This window comes from Bos indicus, chromosome 2 (assembly GCF_029378745.1).
Source record: "Bos indicus isolate NIAB-ARS_2022 breed Sahiwal x Tharparkar chromosome 2, NIAB-ARS_B.indTharparkar_mat_pri_1.0, whole genome shotgun sequence".
Taxonomy (NCBI): Eukaryota; Metazoa; Chordata; class Mammalia; order Artiodactyla; family Bovidae; genus Bos; species Bos indicus.
The window spans coordinates 4,591,883-4,610,051 of NC_091761.1; the positions used below are offsets into that span (position 1 = coordinate 4,591,883).

Here is an 18,169-nt window from a genome sequence, read left to right on the forward strand (position 1 = left end):
GACGACAGAGGATGAGATGGTTGGATGGCATCATCGACTCAATGGACATGAGTTTGAGTGAACTCCGGGAGTTGGTGATGGACAGGGAAGCCTCACATGCTGCAGTCCATGGGGTTGCGAAATGTACTCGAGTGAGTGACTGAACTGAACTGAACTAATTCATCAAAGTTATGTTCTATGAAGTTTCCACAAACACTGGACTGGCAAATACTGTGCCATTGGTCCTCGGAACTTTAGATTCCTGTGAGCCTGTGTGACACTAGTTCAATCAGTCTACCAAAGCATATCCTTAGTTTATATGTGCTTCTGTTTAAAGATACCTTGTGCTGTACTCAGTCATGTCCAACTCTCTTCAATCCCCTGGACTGTAGCCTGCTAGGGATCCCTGCTAGGGAAAATCCCTTGCCAGGATTTTCCAGGCAAGAATACTAGAGTGGGTTGCCATTCCTTTCTCTAGGGGATGTTCCCAGACCCAAGGATTGAACCCAGGTCGCCTGCTTTGCAGGCAGATTCTTAAGCAATGAGCCACGTGGGAAGCCCTTAAAGATAACCTTAGTTATTAATATGTTAGGTTGGTACAAAAGTAATTCTGGTTTCAGACACTGAATTTTAAATCCTTATAACTAGACTCAAACACATCTTTATTAATCAAAATAGAAACCATTATAGTCAACACATTTTTGCCAGTGAGAAATAAGTTTATTCCTGTAGCATAAAGATCCATGCTTTGGGGTTTGATGAACTCTTGGGACGCGTTTTCTGCCTCCCTCTGGTTGTGGAAGCATTTTCCCTGCAAAAAGTTGTCGAGATGCTTGAAGAAATAAATGATGGTTGGCAAGAGGTCATGACAACTCCTGACCAGACATCACACAACCAGTGCTTCCAAAGCTGAACAAGTTGGGCTGTGAAGTTTTGTCTCATCAGCCATTTTCTCCTGACCTCTTGCCAACCAACTGTAACCATAGTTAATAGAATTATTTTACCTCAGTAATGTGCATACGCATGGTAAGTCGCTTTGGTTATGTCTGACTCTTTGAGATGCTATGAACTGTAGCCTTCCAGGCTCCTCTGCCTCTGGGATTCTCCAGGCAGGAATACTGGAATGGGTTGCCATTCCCTCCTCCAGAGGATCTTCCAGACCCAGGGATTGAACCTTAGTCTCTTAATATGTCTCCTGCATTGGCAGGTGGGTTTTTTTACCACTAGCACCACCTGGGAAGCCCACCTCAATGATAATCTTTATCATATTTCAAAATAACTGTATCTATATGGGACATTATTTCAATCTTTACTGACTCATAGGCATATGAAGGTGGAGAAGGCAATGGCACCCCACTCCAGTACTCTTGCCTGGAAAATCCCATGGGCGGAGGAGCCTGGTAGGCTGCAGTCCATGGGGTTGCTAGGAGTTGGACACGACTGAGCGACTTGACTTTCACTTTTCACTTTCATGCGTTGGAGAAGGAAATGGCAACCCACTTCAGTATTCTTGCCTGGAGGATCCCAGGGACGGGGGAGCCTGGTCGGCTGGCGTCTATGGGGTCGCACAGAGTCGGACACGACTGACTCTGTGCAGGCATATGAAGGAGTGCCAGCTTCTGCCTCTTCTTTGTTCTCTTCTTTCAAAGTAGATGGCATTATTTAATGTGTTTAATGCAGGAGAATTAACACTTTACAAACATACACAGTTAAGGTTAAAGTAATTGACTAGGGAGCTTGCATACTCAATTCAAAATTTAATGTATTTTCCTCCATAAATACTTAATTTGTCATACATAATTGTCATGAGACAGCAATTAGGTTTTCAAAAACCATATTTAGGGATACATTCATAGGACTGATTAGATGGTCCAAGTGAAATGGTTATAGATACAGAGACAGCGGCATCTCACAATAGTCATTTATATATCAAACTGTATTTTCTGAAATGTACAAAAACTCTGAAGTTTGCAGAAAGGCTGAATTCTTCAAACTAATTATGCCTTCTCCAGCTAAGACACTCTTCTCTTGGCAAGAGCCAGCTGAAACTTACCCATGAAGGTAAAGTACGTGATGCTAAACTTTTCTTCTAAGCTTAGATTTGAACTGCTTAAAAAATGGTGCCCCAAAAACCAGCTTGGTCTTTTTCTACATTTTTGCTATCTTAAGTAAATCATGTCATATTTAATGGAACATTTAGGAAGTTGTTAAAAACATTTGCAAAGCCTTCTGTAATATGGAAAACTCTTAACCTGTAATTTTTAAGGGGGAGAAAGTAAATAATTTAGGTATAATCCATGATTCACGTACAATTAACAAGCAACAATGGGGCTATATAGTTGTCTCTAAGTCTCATTGAAGGATTGGTTAGAGGCATAGTGTTTGCATAACCTACAGACATCCTCCCCTATATTTTAAGTCATCTCTAGATGACTTATACAGAATGTAAATGCTATATGAATAGTTGTAAATGCAAGAACAATGTTTTAGAAATAGTTCCTACTATGTGGCAATTTCAAGTTTTTTGAAACTTTCAAGAATTAAAAAAAGTTTTTTCCCCATCCACACTTGGTTGAATCTGGGGGTGTAGAACTTACGGATTTACTTCCTCTCTCCTTACTTTCTCCTTTTCTCCCAGATTTCTATCATCACCCTATATTGTTTTACAGTGGATCAAGGTTTAAAAATATGTAAATTGTTGATAAGAAATGCAGATTTGGGTTGGGCTTCCCTTGTGGCTCAGCTGGTAAAGAATCTGCCTGCAATGCTCCCCCATTCAAACCTGAACCTGGGTTTGATCCCTGGGTTGGGAAGATCCCCTGGAGAAGTGAAAGGCTACCTACTCCAGTATTCTGGCCTGGAGAATTCCATGGACTGTATAGTCCATGGGGTCGCAAAGAGTTGGACATGACTGGGTGACTTTCACTTTCATTGCAGGTTTGGGTTACAGTATGTATTAACATATCATTAGTGTCTGTATTAATTTGACACTAAGATGAAACAGGATCTTCAAGTGCCTTCTAATAGTCATTCAGTTCAGTTCAGTTCCATTGCTCAGTCGTGTCCGACTTTTTGCAACCCCATAAATCGCAGCACGCCAGGCCTCCCTGTCCATCACCAACTCCCAGAGTTCACTCAAACTCATGTCCATCAAGTCAGTGATGCCATCCAGCCATCTCATCCTCTATCGTCCCCTTCTCCTCCTGCCCCCAATCCCTCCCAGCATCAGGGTCTTTTCCAATGAGTCAGCTCTTTGCATGAGGTGGCCAAAGTATTGGAGTTTCAGCTTCAGCATCAGTCCTTCCAATGAACACCCAGGACTGATCTCCTTTAGGATGGACTGGTTGGATCCCCTTGCAGTCCAAGGGACTCTCAAGAGTCTTCTCCAACACCACAGTTCAAAAGCATCAATTCTTCAGCACTCAGCCTTCTTCACAGTCCAACTCTCACATCCATACATGACCACTGGAAAAACCATAGCCTTGACTAGACGGACCTTTGTTGGCAAAGTAATGTCTCTGCTTTTGAATATGCTATCTAGGTTGGTCATAACTTTCCTTCCGTGGAGTAAGCGTCTTTTAATTTCATGGCTGCAATCATCATCTGCAGTGATTTTGGAGCCCAAAAAAATAAAGTCTGCCACTGTTTCCACTGTTTGCCCATCTGTTTCCCATAGGGCGAGGTTAAATTGTGCTACGTATTGCAGCATGGTTTTCATTTATTTGTTTAGTTTTTCTTTTTTCCTGAACTCTGAAAGATACAGACTTTTAAAATTTCAGTGTTCATCATCTATAGAAATAAAGAAATTTTCTTAAATGATTATAATGGTGTTATCAGACAAAAATTAGGAATAATTACCTCATTATCTAATTCTTACTCTAATTTAACTAATAAGGTCTGTTTACCAAATTTGCCTAATTGAATTGTATCAGTTGAATAAATTATCTTATATAACTGTTTGGCACTTAAAAAGCTGAAGTATAATTGATATAACATTTTATTATTTTCAAGTGTTCAACATAATGATTTCATATATGTTTACAGTGCAGAATTATCACCACAATAAGTCTGATTAACATCTTTTACCTTATTTAGTCACAAGTTATTTTTCTTTTGATGAGAACTTTTAAGGTCTGTTCTCTCAGCAGCTTTCAAGTATGCAATATAGGATTATTAACTGCTGCCGCAGTGTTGTTCATTACATTCCCATGACGTTTATAACTGAGAGTTTGTACCTTTTGACCTCTTCACTCATTTCACCTACTTTGCACTCCCTCCCTCTGGAAACCACCAATGTATTTTCTGCATGAGTTCTGTTTTTTGTTTGTATTTTAGATTGCACATATAAGTGAGATCATATATTATTTGTCTTTGTCTGACTTATTTCAATTAGCATGATGCCCTGAGGGTTCATCCATGGTGTCACAAGTGGCAAGATTTCATTCTTTTTAGTGATTGAGAATAATACTGTGATACATAATATGTGTGTGTCTATAGACACATTGTTTCTGTATCTGGCTATAATAAATAATGTTGCAGTTAATGAGGGTGCATATATCTTTCTCAGTTAATATTTTTGTTTTCTTTGGGTAAATACCCAGAAGTGGGATTGCTGGATCGTATGGTAGTTCTGTTTTTAATTTTGAGGGGAACCTCCATACCATTTTGTAGCTTACTTACCTTGTAGTGATAATCATCAATCTCCAGAGGCTTTTCTAATTAGTATCTTACAGTTTGGGAATAGAAAGAATTGCTTAAGCACATAGGAAAGGACAACTTTTTTTGAAAGTTGTACTTCCTGTTTTAAGTTAATTTTGGTTACAGATGTTTCAGGTAAACTCTAGATATTAGACTTGTGCCTTATTCACTTAAAATAATGTTGTAATGAAGCTGATTGTCAGGTCTCTAGAAGTCCTGTATTGGACAGAATTCTTCATCTGGAGGGACTAGTTCCGTACATGGCATGCATGTTGTTTTTCAGTCTTACAGAGCTTCCAGCTAAGAACTATCTCAGGTTTTCTATTGAAAACTCAATCCAATAGAGAGTTCACAACTGAATTTATATTTCTGTCACATAAATTGATACCATCCAGTCATTAAACGAGATTTAGTTAGACTTCTTTTGTTTTAGAAAGATTATGTTGTTGTTCAGTTGCTAAGTCATGTCCAACTCTGTTCGACTCTATGGACTGCAGCACGCTAGGCTCCCTGTCCTTCACTATCTCCTGGAGTTTGCTCTAACTCATGTCCATTGAGTCGGTGACATACATACCATATACTGGAATGGAAAAATATTAAAAAAAAAAAAATGAATTGTCTTCTGCTTCCCAAGTTGAATGAGGGTGGAATTAAAAAAAAAATAGACTCTGGTGGATCTTTGTTGCTGCATGTGGGCTTTCTGTAGTTACGGTGCTGCTGTTTGTTGCCGAGTTGTGGTGGCTTCTCCTTGAGCACAGACTCTGGATGTATGGGCATCAGTAGCTGCAGTACATGGGCTCAGTAGTTGTGGTGCATGGGCTTTGTGGCTCCTTAATATATGGAATCTTCCGGGACTGGGGATCAAACTGATGTCCCTTGCATTACAAGGCAGATTCTTATCCACTAGGGAAGCCCTTAAATTGAATTTTTAATGTACCAAATCATTATATATTTAACTGTGAAAGAAACTTCATTTGCTTTTGGGGTGATACATATATAGTCTAAAATTCAAAAGGTGTTAACTGAATTTCTTTTTTTCTAAAAATTTGATTTATAAATTGTGTTAATTTCAGATTCACAACATGGTGATTCAATTTTTTTCTTAGATTATATTCCATTATAGGTTATTACAAGATCCTGGGTATTCCCTGAGCTTTACAGTAATCCTTGTTGCTTATCTACTTTATGTACAGTAGTTCTTAAAATTTTTTTTAAATTGTTTTTGGCTGAGATGAGCCTTTGCTGCTGCACTTGGGCTTTCTCTGGTTGCAGTGTTTGGACTTCTCACTGTGGTGGCTTTTCTTGTTGCAGAGCATGTGCTCTTGGGCACGTGGGCTTCTGTAGTTGTGGTGTATGGGCTTAGTTGCCCAGCAGCACGTGGAATCTTCCCAGACCAGGTATTGAACCTATGTTACCTGCATTGGCAGGTGGATTTTTTTACCATGGGATCATCAGGGGAGTCCTGTATAGTAGTTTGGATTTGTTAATCCTGTACTCTTAATTTGTCCCTTCACCCTTCCCTTTGATAACCATAACTTTGATAACCATAAGTTTGATTTTTACATCTGTTTCCATTTTGTATATAGATTCACTTGTATTATTTTTTAGACTGCACCTATAAGTTTATCATATAGAATTTGTCTTTCTGCCTGACTTATTTCACTAAGGCTGATATTTTCCAGGTCTGTCCATGTTGCTACAACATGTTTCCTTCTTTTTTTATGATTGGGTAATCTGTCACATTTTCTTAAGCCAGTTGTCTGTTGATGGGCACTTGAGTTGAGTCCATGTCTTGGCTGTAGTGCTGCTGCGAATGTTGGGGTACAGGTATCTTTTTAAAATTTTTTCCAGATGTATATATACCTGAGTGGAGTTGCTGGATCATATGGTGACGATGTCTTTAGTTTTTAAAGGAACCTCCAAACTGTTTTCTACAGTCACTGCACCAGTTTCATTCCCATCAGCAGTGTGTGTATGCTGCTGCTGCTAAGTCTCTTCAGTCGTGTCTGACTCTGTGAGACCCCAGAGACGGCAGACCACCAGGCTCCCCCATCTCTGGGATTATCCAGGCAAGAACATTGGAGTGAGTTGCCATTTCCTTCTCCAATGCATGAAAGTGAAAAGTGAAAGTGAAGTCGCTCAGTCGTGTTCAACTCCTAGCGACCTCATGGACTGCAGCCTACCAGGCTCCTCCGTCCATGGGATTTTCCAGGCAAGAGTACTGGAGTGGGGTGCCATTGGCTTCTCCAGTGTGTGTATGAGGGATCCCTTTTTTCCACACACTCTTCCAGCAATTTTTATTTGTAGACTTTTTGATGTTGGCCATTCTTACTGGTATGAGGTGATACCTCATTGTGGTTTTGATGTGTATTTCTCCAATAATTGCTGATGTTGAGCATCTTTTCATGTGCCTGTTGACCATATACATCTTCTTTGGAGAAGTGTCTGTTTAGATCTGCTCAGTATTTGGATGGGATGGGTTGTTTGATACTGAATTGTATAAGCTGTTTGGAAATTAATCCCTTGTTAGTTGTATCAGTTATAAATCTTTTTTCCCATTCCTAGGTTGTTGTTTTGCTTTATGATTTCCTTTGCTGTGCAAAACCTTTAAGTTTGATTAGAGTCCTGTGTGGGTTTTTTTTTTTTTTTTTTTTTTAATTTTTGCTTTTGTTTCTTTTGCTGTGGGAGACTGATCTGAGAAAACATTATTATGATTTGTGTCAAAGAATGTTGTGCCTATGTTCTTTTCTAGGAGTTTAGTCTTCCTGATAAATTCAGAACAAGACAAGGATGCTCATTCTTACCACCTCTATTTAACATAGTGTTGGAAGTCCTAGCCATAGCAATCAGATAAGAAAAAGAAATAAAAGGTATCCAAATTGGAAGGGAGGAAGTGAAACTGTCAATATTTACAGATGACATGATACACTATATATACAGAATCCTAAAGTCTCTACATGAAAAACTGTATTGGAACTAATAAATTGTTTCAGCAAGGTAATGGGATTTAAGACTAATACACTGAAATCTGCTGAATGTCTGTACACTAATAATGAACTGTCAGGAAAAAAATCCTGTTTAAAGTTGCATCAGAAAACTTAAATACCTAGGAAAAGATATAAGGAAGGAGGTGAAAGACCTATACGCCAAAAACTATAAACCCTAAGGACAGAAATTGAAGATGATTCAAAGAATTGGAAAGATATTCTGTGCTCTTGAATTGAAAAATTAATATTGTTAAAATGGCCATACTACCTAAAGCAATCTACAGATTTAGTGTAATCCCTACCAAAACACTGATGATGTTTTCCACAGAACTAGAATAAATAAACCTAAAATTTATGGGACCACTAAAGACCCCAAATTGCCCAAGCCATCCTGAGGAAAAAGAACAAAGCTTGGAGGTGTAACCTTTCCAGACTTAAACCTATACTGTAGAGCTGCAATAGTCGGAACAGTATTCTACTGGAGCAAAAACACATACATAGATAGCTCTGTGGGACTTAATAGAGAGCCAAGAAATGAACCCATGCATCTGCAGTTACTTATCTACAACAAAGGAGGTAAGAATACACATTGGAGAAAAGCCAGTCTCTTCAAGTGGTGTTGGGAAAGCTGGACAGCTGTGTGTGAAACAATGAAATTAGAACATTCTCTCACATCGTATACACAAATAAACTCAAAATGTAAGCTCTAAATGTAAGGCATGACCCTGTAAAACTTAAAGGGAGCATAGTTTAAATTTCTTATCCCGAGTTATCTAATTCCCTTCCTGAGGTCATCACTCATAATATTTCTGGTGTATTTGTCTGTAAGTGATATAATCCTATAAAAACATGAGTGCACTTGTAGTATAAAATAGCCGGCTTTCTTTATTTCTTTATTTGTTTTATCACAACCAAGTTTAGTTTTTTTTCTTTTTTAGATCCTGTAGAGCTTTCTGTTTCCTTCTAAGGTTTATTTCATCAGATGAAAGTGTAACTTGATCATTTTCATCAGTGAATTTGAAAATGGAATTAAGAATGGATCACTTTTTTAGTATTAGTTGTCTGCTGTGAGTACTATGTGAATACCTTAAATTCCTAATAATTTTTGCAGTTTATAAAATTTTTTTCTATGCTAGTTATTTGAACTCAAGTCTGTAAGGCAGTGGTGAGTTCTCAAAGAGAAGTCAGAACTACTAATGCTTCTCAGGTAGCACTAGTGGTAAAGATCCCCCCTGCCAATAGGTGTAAGAGATTCTGGTTCGATCCCTGGGTGGGGAAAATCCCCTAGAGGGGAGGACATGGCACCCACTCCAGTACTCTTGCCTGGAAAATCCCATGGACAGAGGAGCCTGGCAGGCTGCAGCCCATGGGGATACAAAGAGTTGGACACGACTGAAGCGACTTAGCACACAAGATATTACTAGGCTTTTTTCCTATATTGACATATGCAGTTCTGGTATAAAAGGCAGTAATGGATAAACATGCTGACTCCTTAACATGATTCAAGGCAGTGGCACCAACTGTGTTAGTAGTCATTTCATGTTTACTGTCTCCTTACACTGGTAGTTAAAGTGAAGAAAGCTCAAGGATGGCATTGGAAAGCAGTAAAAATAATTTATTTAAATGTTAATTGTTGAATGTTAGTTTTTAAATACTGTGTAGTGTACTGTGGACAGAATCGTGTCCCTGTGAAATTCGTATGTTGAAACAGTAACTCCCAGTGTAATGACATTTGGAGATGGGGCCTTTGGGAGATCGTTAGGTTTAGATGAAATCGTGAAGGTAGAGCCTTTGTAGTGGCATTAGTGTCTTTACAAGAAGAGACATCAGAGAACTTCCTGTCCCTTCTCTGCCCCATGAGGAAGCAGGAGGAAGGTGGCCGCTGGCAAGCCAGAAAGGAACCCTCACTGAGACTTGGACGGTGTTCGTACCCTGGTTTCAGATTTTCAGCTCCATAACTGTGGGAAAATAAATTGTTGGTGTTTTAAGTCTTTCAGTCTGTGGTAGTTTGTTATGGCAGCCTGAGCAGACGATGTACACTGTGTAATGAAATGAGAAGTACAGATAAAGCAGTTTTTCCCACTTAGGAAAGTATGGCATTTCTCTTGATGGAAAATTATGTAATGATTATACTCAGTTTTTCCCATGGAACCCGTTTTTTACATGAAAGAATGACGGGCTGTTCATAGAGAAGTGTGGCAAGTATAGAGGGCAGGGGCCTAAATTAACCATCAGGAATGAAAGAAGGGCTATCACCACAGAGTTTACAGACATTAAATGACAATGAGGGAATACTAGGAAAACTCTGTGCCCTAAATTTGATAGCTTGAGTGAAAATGATCAATTTCAGTGACAACACAAACTACTAAAACCTACTCAAGAAGAAATAGATAAACTGAATAGTCCACATGTTTGAAAGAAACATATTTTTTTCTTAGTTAAAAATCCTTTCAAAAAAGGAAACTTGAGATTCAGATGGTTTTACAGGTGAAGTTTATGAAGCATTTACGGAGGATATAATACATTAGACTTTACTGGTGGTCCAGTGATTAAGACTGCTCTTCCACTGCAGAGGGCATGGGTTTAATCACTGGTTGGGGGACTAAGATCTGGCATGCCAGCAGCCAATTAAAAAAAAGAGAGAGAGAGGAAATGATACAGGTTTTATAGTCTTTTCCAGGAAATGTTAGAAGAAACGCTTTCCAACTCAGTATATAAGGCTTAATATAAAAACCAAATACAAGAAAGTAAAATATATCAGTACACCTTGTAAACACAGATGCAAAAGTCACAAAATATTAGTGATTCACATATAGTCAATTATAAAATAGTAAGTCATGACTAAATGGGATTTATTCTGGAAATGAAAGGCTGTTCAACATCTGAAAATCAGTTAGGGGTAATTTATCATATTAATAGGCTAGTCTTTGTAGAGGTTAGTCATTTGATACAGTTTTTCATACTTTCCTGCTAAAAATTCTTACAAACTGCATTCTGGCATGCCATGGAAGGAATGGGAGGGATTTTCTTTTATCATGAAATGTGTGCACGCTCAGTCGTGTCTGACTCTTTGCAACCCTATGGACTGTAGCCCACCAGGCTCCTCTGTCCATGGGATTTTCTAGGCAGGAATACTGGAGTGGGTTGCCATTTCCTTCTCCAGGGGATCATCTGGACCCAGGGATCAAACTCCTGTCTCTTGCATCTTGTGCATTGGTAGGTGGATTCTTTACCACTGGCGCCACCTAGGAAGCACCATTCACTCATGAACGGCAGCTGTAAAAGTTTATGACTAATGTCATATTTGGGCTTCCCTGGTGGCTCAGACAGTAAAGAATCTGCCTGCAGTGCAGGAGACCTGTGTTTGATCCCTGGGTCAGGAAGGTCCCTGGAGAAGGAAATGGCAGTCTACTCCAGTATTCTTGCCTGGAAAATCCTATGTACCAAGGAGCCAGGCAGGACTACAATCCATGGAGTCATGAAGAGTCAAACACAACTGAGTGTCATAACACGATGTCGTATTGAATGGTACATACTTTAATGGTGAAAGACAGTGCTTTTGCTCTTAAAATTTAGAACAATGTAATAAGACAGGGAAAAAAAAGTACAGAGGACTTTCAGAACAGAAAGGAAGAAATAAAATTGCCTCTATTTGCAAATGACTTGATTGTCTATGCAGAAATCCCTAAGAAAACTGCAGGAAAGCTTCTAGAACTAGTGAGTTTAGCAAGATTTCAGCATATATAGACAATTTATACAATTAGTTGTATTTCTGTGTACCAGCAATGGAATTAGGTCAAAACTGGTTAACATTTAAGTAGCACCAAAAAAATAGATGTAAGTTTGGCAAAATGTGTACAGGATCTCTGAGCTGAAAAGTATAAAACACTGATGAAGGAAATTAAAGAAGGTCCAATTATAGAGAATTTACTTGTTTGTGGTTTTGAAGACTAAACATTAAGATGTAATTTCTCCTCAAATTGATCCACCAGATCAGAATCCCAGAAACATTTTTTGTAGATAATGAATGATAAGCTGCTTTTAGAAAATCATAGAATGGCAAAGAAACACAGATTGCTAAAAGGCTTTTGCTAAAGAACAACATCATTGGAGAATCTGATATGAAATTTAGCTGATTTCAAGGCGTTCTTTACAGTTAGAGTAATCAGGGTGTCAAGGTAGACCTCTGGAAAATGCAAAAGGCTGTTTAGTAGAAAAAAGAGTTTTTTGTAATTGGTTACAGAATAATCGAGAAATGTAAAACAGTAAAATTGACACGAGAGAAAACAGAAAAATCTTTGTAGCCTTGACTTAGATAGAAACTTCTTAGATATAATCAAAAGCACAAAATCAATTGATTTGATTTAGTTAACATGGAAACTTCTACTCTGAAAGAAATGGAGAGAATGAAAAGTGTTAGATTGACAGAAAATACTTGCAGATCATATATCTGATAAAGATTTTGTTTGTAGATTGTTGAAAGAACTTTCTAGAAACTCAGCAGTAAGAAAACAGCCCCAGGCCATTGAAGTCCAGTGATTATGGCTCCCTGCTCTCAGTGCCAAGGGCCTGGTTAAATCCCTGGTTGAGGAACTAAGATCCCACAGGCCATCAAGTGGGGCCAAAAAATAAAAGAAGGAAAGAAAACAGTCCACTTTAACAGTAGTAGGCAAGATTTGAACAAAAGCTCTGCTGAAAAGATTTGAGTGACAAGTAAGTACCTGAAAAGACTTCAACATCATTAGTCTCTAGGGAAATGCAAATTAAACCTCAGCAAGATGCTACTTCTTGGGACTTCCTTGGTGGCCCAGTGGTAAAGAATCTTCTTGACAATGCAGGAGATACATGGGTTTGATCCCTGATCCTGAAAGATCCCATATGCAGCAGAGCAACTAAGGCCAAGCACCACAACTCTTGAGCCTGTGCTCTGGAGCTTGGGAGCTGCAACTGCTGAAGTCCATGTACCCTAGAATCAGTGCTCCACAACAAGAGAAGCCACTGCAGTGGGAAGCCTGCATGCCGTAGAGTAGCCCCTGCTCACCATAACTACAGAAAAGCTTGCATAGCAGTGAATACCCAGCACAACCAAAAGTAACCAAAATTATATACATAGTTTTATTTATATGCCTGCTTAGTTGCTAAGTCATGTTTGAGTCTTTGCACCCGCCATGGACTGTAGCCCACCAGGCTCCTTTGTCCGTGGGATTTTCCAGGCAAGACTGGAGTGGGATTTCAGTTCCTTCTCTAGGGGATCTTCCGACGAAGAGTGAAACCCACGTCTCCTGCGTTGGCAGGTGGTTTCTTTACCCCTGAACCACCTGAGAAGCCCGTGGGTGTGGGTGTGGATGGGGGTGGGTGTGGGTGGATGTGGGTGTGTTTACCCCTGAACCACCTGAGAGGTGTGTGTGTCTTTTACTACTTCTCAACTATTAGAATGACTAAGAAGCAAGACAGCCTTGTCCTCCACTTAGCGGACTATATACCAAGTGTTGGTGAGGATGTAGGATAGGACTGAGCTACTGAGCACACAGCAGAGAGCAACTGAAACTTCTACATATTGCTGTTGGGAATGCAAAAATGGTACAACCACTTTGGGTAACAGTTTGTTTCCCATAAAATTAAACTTACATGACCCAGTAGTTTCAGTCCTAGATATTTACTCAAGAAAAATGAGAATTTATGTTCACACGGAAACTACTGTGAATGTTCATAGCAAAACAGTAACAGCTGGTGAGGATATGGAGCAACACAAAGTTGCATTCACTGCTGGTGGGAATGCAAAATGGTGCAGCCACTCTGGACAGTTAGTTGTTTTACAAAAGGAATTATACTCTTTATCAGTGGACCCAGTAATCACACTCCTTGGAGTTTAACCAAATGAGTTAAAAATAAGTGCATCGAAAAGACCTCCATATGAATATTTACAATAACTTTATTCATAATTGCCAAAACTTATGTAACCAAGTTGTACTTTATAGGTAAGTGGATAAATATGATCCATCCAGACAATGAAATGTTAGTGCTGAAAAGAAACGAGCTAACCTATTGTGGAAAAGACCTAGAGGGGTTTAAACACATATTTCCATGTGAAAAGCCAATCTGAATACGTCTTTGAAAACGCATAGGATGTACAATACTGAGAATGAACCCTCATAGAAACTTCGGGCTTTGAGAGGCAATGATGCATTAATGTTGGTACACTGGTTTTAACTTTCACTCTGATGCTGAATGCTGTGGGGGAGGGGCACTGTGTGTGTGTGTGTGTGTGTGTGTGTGTGTGTGTGTGTGTGTGTGTGTGTAGGAATTCTGCGCTTTCTGCTAACTTGCTGTGGAGCTAAAAACTGCTTAAAAAAAGAAGTATATTTACCAGGAAGGTGAAAGGCTTAACATGCTGAGAACTGTAAAACTAATAAAGGAAATTGAAGATGACTCAGAGATATGAAAAGGTATCCCGTGCTCTTGGATTGGAAGAATTAATATTGTTAAAATCGCCATACTGCCTAAAGCAATCTGCAGATTTAATATGATCCCTGTCATATCACCCATTATGTTTTTCACAGAACTAGAACAAAGAATTCTAAACTTTACATGGAACCATAAAAGACCCAGGATTGCCAAAGCAATCATGAGGGAAAAGAACCAAGCAGGAGAAATCACCCTCCAGACTTCAGACAATACTGTGAAGCTATAGTAATCAAAACAGCATGGTACTGGCACAAAAGCATATATGGATCAATAGAACAGAATAGAGAGCCCAGAAACACCCCCACACACCTACAGTCAGTTAATTTTTGACAAAGGAGGCAAGAATATACAATGGGGATGAGATAGTCTTTTCAGCAAATGGTGGTGGGAAGGTTGGACAGCTTCATGTAAATAAAGTTAGAACATATCCTCACATCACACACAATAATTTAAAATGGCTTAAAACTACGTATAAGAGACTATACTATGAAACTCCTAGAAGAGAACATAGGCAAAACATTCATTGATGTAAATTGTACCAATATTTTCTTAGGTCAGTCACCCAAGGCAATAGAAATAAAAGCAAAAATTAACAAATGTGACCTATTCAAACTTACAGGTTTTTACATAGCAAAGAAAACCATAAACAAAACGAAAAGACAGCCTAGGAAATGGAAGGAAATATTTATAAATGATGTGACCAACAAGGGATTAATTTGTAAAATAAAGTTGTATTAAAAAACTCTATCAAAAAAATGGGCAGATCTAAATAGACGTTTCTTTGAAGAAAACATAGATGACCAATAAGCATGTGAAAAGATGCTCAGCATTGCTAATTATTAGAGAAATGTAAATCAAAACCACAATGAGGTATCACCTCACACTGGTCAGAATGGCCTTCATTAAAAAATCTACTCAATTCTCCAACCCAGGCTTCAACAGTACATGAACTGTGAACTTCCAGGTGTTCAAGCTGGATTTAGAAAAGGCAGAAGAACCAGAGATCAAATTGCCAACATCCATTGGATCATTGAAAAAGCAAGAAAGTTTCATAAAAACATCTGCTTCATTGACTACGCCAAAGCCTTTGACTGTGGGGATCACAACAAACTGTGGAAGATTCTTCAAGAGATGGGAATACCAGACCTCCTGACCTGCCTCCTGAGAAATCTGTATGCAGGTCAAGAAGCAGCAGTTAGAACTGAACATGGAAGAACAGACTGGTTCCAAATCGGGAAAGGAGTACGTCAAGGCTGTGTATTGTCATCCTGCTTGTTTAACTTCTGTGCAGAGTACATCATGAGAAATGCTGGGCTGGAAGAAGCACAAGCTGGAACCAAGATTGCTGGGAGAAGTATCAATAACCTCAGATATGCAGATGACACCATCCTTATGGCAGAAAGCGAAGAACTAAAGAGCCTCTTGATGAAAGTGAAAGAGGAGAGTGAAAAAGTTGGCTTAAAGCTCAACATTCAGAAAACGAAGATCATGGCATCTGGTCCCATCACTTGATGGCAAATAGATGGGGGAAACAGTGGCTGACTTTACTTTTGGGGGCTCCAAAATCACTGCAGATGGTGACTGCAGCTATGAAATTAAAAGACACTTGCTCCTTGGAAGAAAAGTTATGACCAACCTAGACAGCTTATTAAAAAGCAGAGACATTACTTTGCAAACAAAGGTCCATCTAGTCAAAGCTATGGTTTTTCCAGTAGTCATTGGATGTGAGAGTTGGACTCTAAAGAAAGCTGAGCACCAAAGAATTGATGCTTTTGAACTATGTTGTTGGAGAAGACTCCTGAGAGTCCCTTGGACAGCAAGGAGATCCAACCAGTCCATCCTAAAGAAGATCAGTCCTGAATATTCATTGGATGGACCGATGCTGAAGCTGATACTCCAATACTTTGGGCACCTGATGTGAAGAACTGACTCATTTGAAAAGACCCTGATGCTGGGCAAGATTGAAGGTGGGAGGAGAAGGGGACAACAGAGGATGAGGTGGTTGGATGGCATCACCAACTCAATGGACATGAATTTGAGTAAACTCCGGGAGCTGATCATGGACAGGGAAGCCTGGCGTGCTGCAGTCCATAGGGTCGCAAAGAGTCAGACACAACTGAGTGACTGAACTGAACAAATTTAAAAATGCTAGAGAGGGTGTGGGGAAAAGGGAACCCTCCTACACTGTTGGTGGGAATATAAACTAGTGCAGCTACTATGGGAAAATAGTATGGAGCTTCCTCAAAAAGCTAAAAATAGAGTTGCCATAGATCAGCAGTTCCACTCCTGGGCATATTATCTGGATAAAATGATAATTCAAAAAGTACCTGCACCCCCCTATGTTCATACATTACAGTAATCAAGACATGGAAACAACCTAAATGTCCATAGGCAGATGAATGCATAAAGAAGATTTGTTTGTATAGAGTGGAATGCTATTTATTCATAAAAAGGAATGTTGTTTGCAGCAATATGGATGGATCTAGAGATTATCATACCAAGTGAAGTTCAGTCAGAAGGAAAAAGACAAATACCATATGATATCTTCTGTGGAATCTAAATTATGACTCAACTTATCTATGAAACACTCACAGGCAGAGAGTACAGACGTGGCGGTTGCCGAGGGAGAGGGAGGGATGGAATGGGAATGTGGGGTTAGCAGATACAGACTATCGTATATAGACTGTATAAACAAGTTCCTGCTATATCACACAGTGAACTATATTCAATGTCTTGTGATAAGCTATAATGGAAAAGAATATTAAAAAGCATGTATATATGGGTATGTATAACTGAATCACTTTGCTGTATAGCAGAAATTAGCACAACATTGTAAATCAACTATAACTTTAAAAGGTATATAGAGTATTAAATTTAAATGGAAAGGGTGACGAGCTATGGCATTCAGACTTCTTGAGTATGTGTTAAATATTTTTCTTGACAGTAAATGTAAGTAGACTGTTGCTTCAAGGAAAACAACTGTTAGTATTTGTTGCCAGTGATAAAAATTTAGTTTTCAAGCAAGAATTACAGTTTCGGAAAACTTGTGTCTATGAGGTTGACTTTCCCAGTAGTTAGTAGTTTTTATGATGAGGTCAGTGGTGATTTTAATAAAAATTACATATGTTTATAAGAAGTGTGACAGATGAAATACCTAATTTTGTGGAACCATTGCTTTCCAAGTGATCAGTACATCATGTTGTAAAATCACCCATGGTTTAAAGTTTCAAAGTGCAAAATAAACCAGTGTATTTTAACATAATAGTACAAAAAGCTTATTGATGTTGCACTACAGTTAATATTTAATAAACTATCACATCAAGTTTTGTTGGAATATCAAAAAGTACCTATAGTTTTCTTCCTGTTTCCTAATATATATTTCTGTGTGCCCAGACATTTTTCCTGTATTTTAAGTAACGTACTGTAACAGATTGAATACAGAAGCTGACAAGAGGACTTCTGTGGTGGTACGCTGGATGAGAGCCCACATGCCAGTTCAGGGGACACAGGTTTGCCTCCTGGCCCCGGGAATGTTCTGCACGCCACTAAGCAACGAGTAAGCTCGTGCGCCACAACCACAGACCCCATGCCCTAGAGCCTACACACCGCAGCTAGAGAAAGCCCTCCAAAAGCCCTCACAAAACCCAGTGCAGCCAAAAATAAAATAAAGAATTTTTTTTGAAAAGGTCCAACTTAAAAAAAAAAAAAGACATGAGATTTCGCCTGTTTCAGTTAAGCTAGACATTAAAGAAATTTGCAGAAATGTAAAACACAATGTGATTCTCACTGGTTGTTTTTGGTGAAGGGAAAATAGTTATTATGAGCTTATCTTTGTTCTAAAATAGGTTAAATACTTTGAATTTTTCTAATTTTAAAATTTTAATTTCTTTAATTTCTAATATGGTAAGTATCTATAGCTATAAATACCACAATAAACAAAAATTGGGTGGAAAGGAAGCCTCAATTTTTAAGAGTAAATGAGCCCTGAAATAAGAATTTGCTACTGTAAAGAAACTCTTTGAGAGAATTCTGTGGCTGTC

The 18,169-nt window shown here is 38.8% G+C and overlaps 1 protein-coding gene across 12 annotated transcripts in view; it reads left to right on the plus strand.

Annotated features, from left to right (window-relative positions):
- Nucleotides 1-18,169, plus strand: part of WDR33 (WD repeat domain 33) — a 108,572-nt gene that overhangs the window by 19,229 nt on the left and 71,174 nt on the right. The window contains exon 2 of one of the 12 annotated variants that reach the window (XM_019968979.2): nt 17,523-17,685. The exons of the other annotated variants lie outside the window; for them this stretch is intronic. The gene's annotated coding sequence lies outside the window, so the exon portion shown is untranslated. The remainder of the gene's footprint in view (nt 1-17,522; nt 17,686-18,169) is intronic. 12 annotated transcript variants of the gene reach the window in all.